Genomic DNA, 6,320 nt, shown 5'->3' on the forward strand with positions numbered 1-6,320 from the left:
GGCCGGGGCTTGTCCCACGCGGGGGGAGCGGCGCCGGCGGCAGCTCGCCCGGCAATGCAACGGCTCCGGCGCGAACGCCGTCACGCGGAGCTGCCTGGCATCCTCCTCCTCCTCTTCCCCTCCGCTCGCGGGATGCGGGCAAGGGGGGGACGCGGCCGGCGCTGAGCTTCTGGTGCTCGGCTCCAGGGGCTGAGCCTTAAGCCCGAAAAGGCACGAGCCCCCYGGGCCCCGGCTGCGGGCGCCTCGCCGGGGGCAAAGCCGGTGGCRGGGATGGCGCTGGGGGGAGCAGGGTGGGTTTGGGGAACGGGCAGCTCCCAGGCTCCGGGCAAGGGGGGGTCTGGGCCTCCCTGTTGCCCCGAGCCTGGTTTTCACCGTGCCGGACCRCCGCTCCCTCGCTGCCGGCCTGCGCTGGCACGGCTGCCGCGAGAAGCGTCACGTTTGCCCTCGCGGTTCGCTCTCCGTCTGGCGTCGCTCGTCTGCCTCCCCTTCCTCCCCTAAACCCTTGACCGCGCAGCCGATCCCCCCCGGATCTTGGGGCTGCAGGTCTCCCGGACGTGAAAACCCTGCAGGTTTTGGGATCACCCCCAGCAGGGCCCTATGGTCGGTCCGACAGCGAGAGCGGGGGGTGCGGACGGAGCCGAAACCCTGGGAATCCCGGCTTTCCAAGCTCGCGCAGCCGCCGGGGCTGAGGGTACTCCAAGCGGCGAGCGTTGACCTGGAAATCGCCAGGAATTTGGCCTGGCAGGCAGCTCGCGGGCAGCGCGCCAGGCCGGCGGGCTTCGCTCACAGCCGGGGCGTTTGGAGCCTCGAGGCCTCCGGATGAGGTTTGGGGCCAATCCCTGCCTCCGTGTTACACGCTCCCAGCACGGCGCCCGGCTCCGCTGGGGCTGGATTTGCAACAGGGTCCGGCAGCGGAGGCGGCTCCCAGCAGAGACGGCGCTGGGGAGGGGGTGAGGACGGACCCACTTTCGTTCCCGAGAAGCGCCCATTCCCGCCTCGGAGCAGGGAGGAGGCTGCCGGAGCAGCCGGAGGAGCAGGAAGAGCAGCCAGCAGGTGCCGTGCCCCCGGGAGGGGATGCTCCGCTCCGGCGGCTTTCGCTTACGAGACACATTAACCGGCAGGAATGTGCAAATATCCAAAGGTCACCGAGCGGCGTTCCTCTGCGGCAGCTCCGGCCTCTGGGCACGAGTGCCCGAGGGTCCCCCCCGAAGGCAGGGTCCCCCCAACAACGTCTGGGTCCCTGCGCCCTGCGGCGGGTGCCGAAAGAGGTGGGAGAGCAGCTCGGGGCTCGTCAGGCCCCGCGGGCAAATCACTCTCCCGTCCCCGGTGGCCCTGGCTCAGCTGTGCCGGGGTCACCGAGCCCCTTCCCGCTGCAGGTTGCATCCTGCTGCAGCTTTGCACGGCTCCCCCATCGCGTGCGAGGACGCATCCGACGCCGGATGCCTCCCTGCCTTCCCCAGCAGCGCGGCGTCGCGGGAAGATGAGCATCGTCCTCGGTCCCGGCATTGCCTGCGCGCAGCCCCGGCCCCATCCCAAACCTCGTCTCCCCAGATCGGAAGCGGAGCGGAAGGGCTCGGACGCCTGTGTTCATCCCCGGTATGCGCTGGCTCCTCGGTGGTCCGAGGCAGCCGGCACCCCGGAGGGAGTCTTGGCCCCCAAATCTGCCCCCGGCAGCCGGGACCCTTCTGCCCGCGCTCCGGCGGCGCGCTAAGTAAACAGCGACGGGGGGAAACCTCGTTAATCCTGGTCATTCATTTACAAAAAGCCATTTCGAGCTGGCTCTGCGGGCAGTTATGGGAGCGTAGGGGAGGTTTTCCCAGCGGGACCTTAATTCCCTCGGCAAATAAAGCCGGAGGGAGGGAGAGCGCAGCTTGTGTCTGTGATGGGGCTGGGGGTGCTCTGCCGGGGCAGACGGGGATTTGGGGCCAGCGCTTAGGGACTGACCCCCACRAACCCCCCCGTCCCGCGGCGAGCGGAGGGGCGAGTGGGGCTCCCCCTTTCCTCCCGAGGGATCCCGCGAGCCAGGCACTTGGGTGCTAACTCAGGGCAGCGGTGGGGTTGGTTTTCGGGGAGCGCCGGAGCCTTATCGTGATGCTCTGGACCCAGGTTAGGATCAAAGCAAAGCCAGCGGGGCAAAGTCCTTCGGTGGATTCGGTTCCCTTCTCATCCCTTCGAATTCCCGGCACGGCAGCGGCGGCGGCAGCACGTGCCCAGGTGCATCCCGTGCCGGGGTTCACGCTCCTCCGGGCACGCTCGCCCYCTCTTTCGGCCGCTCTCTTACTTTAACCCCCTCCAGCAGGGAAAGTTGGGGACTTCTCAGCCAGTCCCGAGCTCCTGGTTTTCCTGGCTAAGGATTAATCTGGCAAAAGATTAATCGCCTTTGGGATGTGGCTGACCCGAGGGGAGCGYGATCGGCCGTGCGACTGGGGAGGAGGTGGTGGCAGTGCCACCGGAGACCTCGTTCCCACGCGCTGGCGCGGCCCGGGGCATCGGCGGGTTGCCCGGCGGGGGCTCGCCGCCTGCAACGGCCCGTCAGCCCCGAAAGAAAGTTGTGTAATTTTATGTTAATCCCGGCTCCTCCGCGCTCCGCTCTCTCTCCTCTCCCCCACCAAATGCAAAGCCCTTTCGGAGACTCCTCGCTGCGTTAATCCGGTTTTCCCCTGGCTGCTGCATGCCGTGCGCCTCCCGACGCTTGCACAGATCCCTGATCCAGGAGCTACTAAATCATCAAACTTGTCGGAATTTTGGCAAGATTATGCCTTTGCGGTAACGACCTTTGCCATAAGGTCAGTTGCTGACTTGACAGGAAAGCAGATTTGGGGAAATTTGGATCCTTCCAGTGACTCTGGGTGAACCTGCTTGCGGAGGCGAAAAGGCGTCGCTGAACGACAGCGCCCTGACGCTGTTCGAACCCTGGGCTGCTGCCGACCTCGAACACCCCCGAAGCTGCCGGCCTCTGCTCTGCCATCMCAAACCTTGGGTTTTCGGAGCAGGGGGTGTAGCTGCGCCCAGCGAACGGGCTCATTAGCGCTCTCGTTAGTGCAACGAGGACCCCGGCGCGCTGTGCGCTGATGCCCGCCTCGAAAATCCCTCCTCCTGCGGAGGAAAGGGGCTTCTCYGCTCCCCTCCGTCCAGCGCACCCAAAGGAAAGGGTGGCTCAGCATTCCCGGGAAGCCCCTCGGCCAGGGCTGAGTCATCACATCCCCGGCGCCGCGGGCGGCTGCGGCGGGAACGCGATTCCTCCCGGGGCCCGCGGGACCCCACGGCCTCCCGCAACGCGGGTTGCGGCAGGGCAGCTCCCGCGGGGAAGGCGGCGGCGGCGCTGGTGGGACCGGCCCTGTCTCACCGTGGGGCATTCCTCCACTGGAAAACGGCTGGCGTTAAGCYGGGGGACACGTTTTGCAACCCGAACATCCCCGATGTGTTTTGCACTGTGCCTGTGACTGTATTTTAATGCTGCAGYGTTTCTACCCCAACCCCATCCCTCCCTTCCAGGTTTCCCTCTGCAAAGGGCGCAGGATGTGGTGGAAGGCGTCCGCTGTGCTCCCCAGACCGAAGCTGCGCCCAGGTGTTTCCGGRCATGAACAACCACTCCAGGGCCAAATGGCCCTGCAAGAAGTCAGGAGAAGACCCATGGGCTGCTGTGACTGCCGGGCTGCCGGCCAGAGCCACCCCGGCAGAGGACAGACCCCAGATGCCCTGTGCTTCGTTTCTTTTCCATCAGAAACAACCACTGTTGCACCGACTCTTTGCGTTCGAACAGCAAGCTGCGTGCTACCTGCTGTCCCCCCTCCGACGTGGCGTCGTGCCTCACGTTTGCCCAGGCTCTCGCAGTTTAGACGTGACTGATTGGCAACCTGACTTTATCCGTGCGTTTATTTGCCCTTTATGCCTCCCGGGAGCAGGGCTGGCYGCCTAACCCAGCTCCTCCTCCCCGCTCCGAGGGCCAAGTCATCCCTTGGCAGGTAAGCAGAGCCTTTTCGCTGGCCTTGCGGGAGATAAAAAGCTCTGTTCAGGAGACCGTGCCCAACAGGGGGGACGGCAAGGCCATCATTGCCCTGCACCTCCAGCATCCAAGCCCGGAGGAGCACCGGAAGAGAGGCCAGCGCGTACGCCGTGTCCTTCCTTGGGCTCGGCGAAGGGGAGATTTCCCTTCAGCTCCGGCTGCCCTTTGAATGGGGGTGTGCATTCGCAGGAAAGTTAATGCACTTTTCCATGCATGCAGAAAAGGCATGGATTATGCAGCCAGGGCAACTGCAGGGCCTACGTAGCCCTGCTGTGTGGGGGAAAATCCTTCCCAGCCTTGCCAGCCCAGCACGGTAAAGCACAGTARGCATCCCGCTTGCCCAGGGCAAGGGCTGGGATCTTCTCTCTTACACCCAAAGGGCAAAAATCCCCTATAGCCTCCGTAAAACATGGGCCCATGGTCACGGCCAAGCAGCGTCACGCACAGAAAACAGAGCGCTCTGGTTGTGCATCGCCCTTCGCGGCAGCAGGAGCCCGGGCACAGCTGTTTGCAGCGTGATAAGGTGGATTACGAAACGCACTGAAGTTGCCGAACAAAAGAGGCCCGTCGGGCTCGTTTCAGCTCCTTTCCAGAGCCTGGGCTGGGGTGACAAGGGACGAAGATGGATGGGAGCGGTGCCCTTGGCTCAGAGCAGCACAAGAGAGAGGGAGGCTGCGGCCATCCGGGCGGTTAAGACACCCGCTCCAGGCTGGATGCGGTTTATGAGGATGCCCAGCCCCGTAACTGCCCCACCGCCAGATAAACCACCCGTCCCCATCGCCGCCGCAGGAGGAGGAAGGCAGCAGCCCTCCCGYGGTGGCAGCCTGCCTCTCTGCAGCGTGGAGGCACGACGGGGTAGATGGATCTGGACTCCTGCCCTCGTGCTRTATGTTTCTATAAATCGTTTTATACTCTGGGAGCAAACCCATGTATCCTTCCTCCATACCTCAATTCTCCCTCCAGGCCCCACGAGGCTGGTAAATCCCACCACGGCAGGACACTGACGCTCCAGGGGTCTTTCCAAGCAGAGTTGTCCCCTGCTTCACATGGGCAACGTATATTTAATTTAATGGGACAGCTATATTGCCGATCTCCCCAGATCCTTCCCCAGGGATGGCTTCACGGCACACAGCRCCATGCACGATCCGTGGGCAGACCTGGATCCAGCTCGTTTAGGGCTGAACCCAGGGAAATGCCCACTGCCCCCCTCCCTGCGTGGCCTTCCTCTGCCCGGCGGTCATCCGCTTCTAGCGGGGAGCAACGGCAACGGCAACGGCCGCGGCGGCCTATTTCCTTCTTCCGCGGGCAGCTCTTTTGCGTAACCGCGGGCAGAGCACGCAGCCTGGCTCAAAGGCGGGGAGGAAGGGAGGCGTTTGCCTGGAAATACCCACTCCTGCCCGCTCTGTGGGCGCTGGGGCCGCGGGYTGCGTCGGTGCCAGCCCAGCTCCGGGCAGCGGCGCGAGCGGCCGAGCCCCAGCCGAGCCGCGGGGCGGGGGAAAGTTGATACTGGAGGACATCTGGCGGACGTGGGGCTTGTCACAGGCGCTTCCCGGTTGGAAGGATGCCGGGGGGCTCGTCCCGGGCAGCTTGTCTTCCCTCGTCCTGCGGGATCGCGTCTGCCTCGTGCCCCCCGCCGCCGCCGGCCGCTCCCCCCGCGGCTTCCAGGGCTGAACGCGGCGCGGAGGCCGTGCGCRGGGCTCCCCGCGGGAGTGCCACACGAGGCGGGCCGCCCCGGGACCGGCTCCCAGGGGCCCGCGCCGCGCGCTGCTCCTCGTTAGCGGCGCTGCGCTAATCGCCTGCGGGCCGGGGGGCCACTGCCCRGGCTGCAGGGCCGCGGCGCCGGCAGCTCCCGCCTAGGCTTGCCCCAGCTTTGGGAGTCCAGACTGCAGCCGTGAGGGCCACGGGGGAGCGATACGGATGGGAGGCAGGAAAAGGGGGGCTGGCTGCCCAGTTTTGACCAAAACGTCAGTGCAGGAGCAGGAAGGAAAGCGGCYCTCGCTCCCATCCCCTGGTGCCTCTCGCCAGGCCTCCTGCCAAGGGGGTGTCGGGACAGCCCCGTCCCAGACATTGGGGTTGGAGGGGTTGGGCTCAGCCAGGCCGTAACTGGGAGCAGTGGGACGGCGGGGACTGGGAGCCAGGCCCGCTCCCCAGGGAAAGTGGGGGGGGCTGCACTGGGAGAGCCCCACGCCACTCCCAATATGGCTGCCCGGCCTGCCCGCCACTCTCAGGCAGTGCGCACGCGTCACCTCCCCAACCAGGCCAAGTGCGCATGCGCCCTACCCTCCTGCCCTTCCGGCCCCCACTTGTGTAGCGG

This window comes from Apteryx rowi, unplaced genomic scaffold (assembly GCF_003343035.1).
Source record: "Apteryx rowi isolate R43461 unplaced genomic scaffold, aptRow1 scaffold_86, whole genome shotgun sequence".
Taxonomy (NCBI): domain Eukaryota; kingdom Metazoa; phylum Chordata; class Aves; order Apterygiformes; family Apterygidae; genus Apteryx; species Apteryx rowi.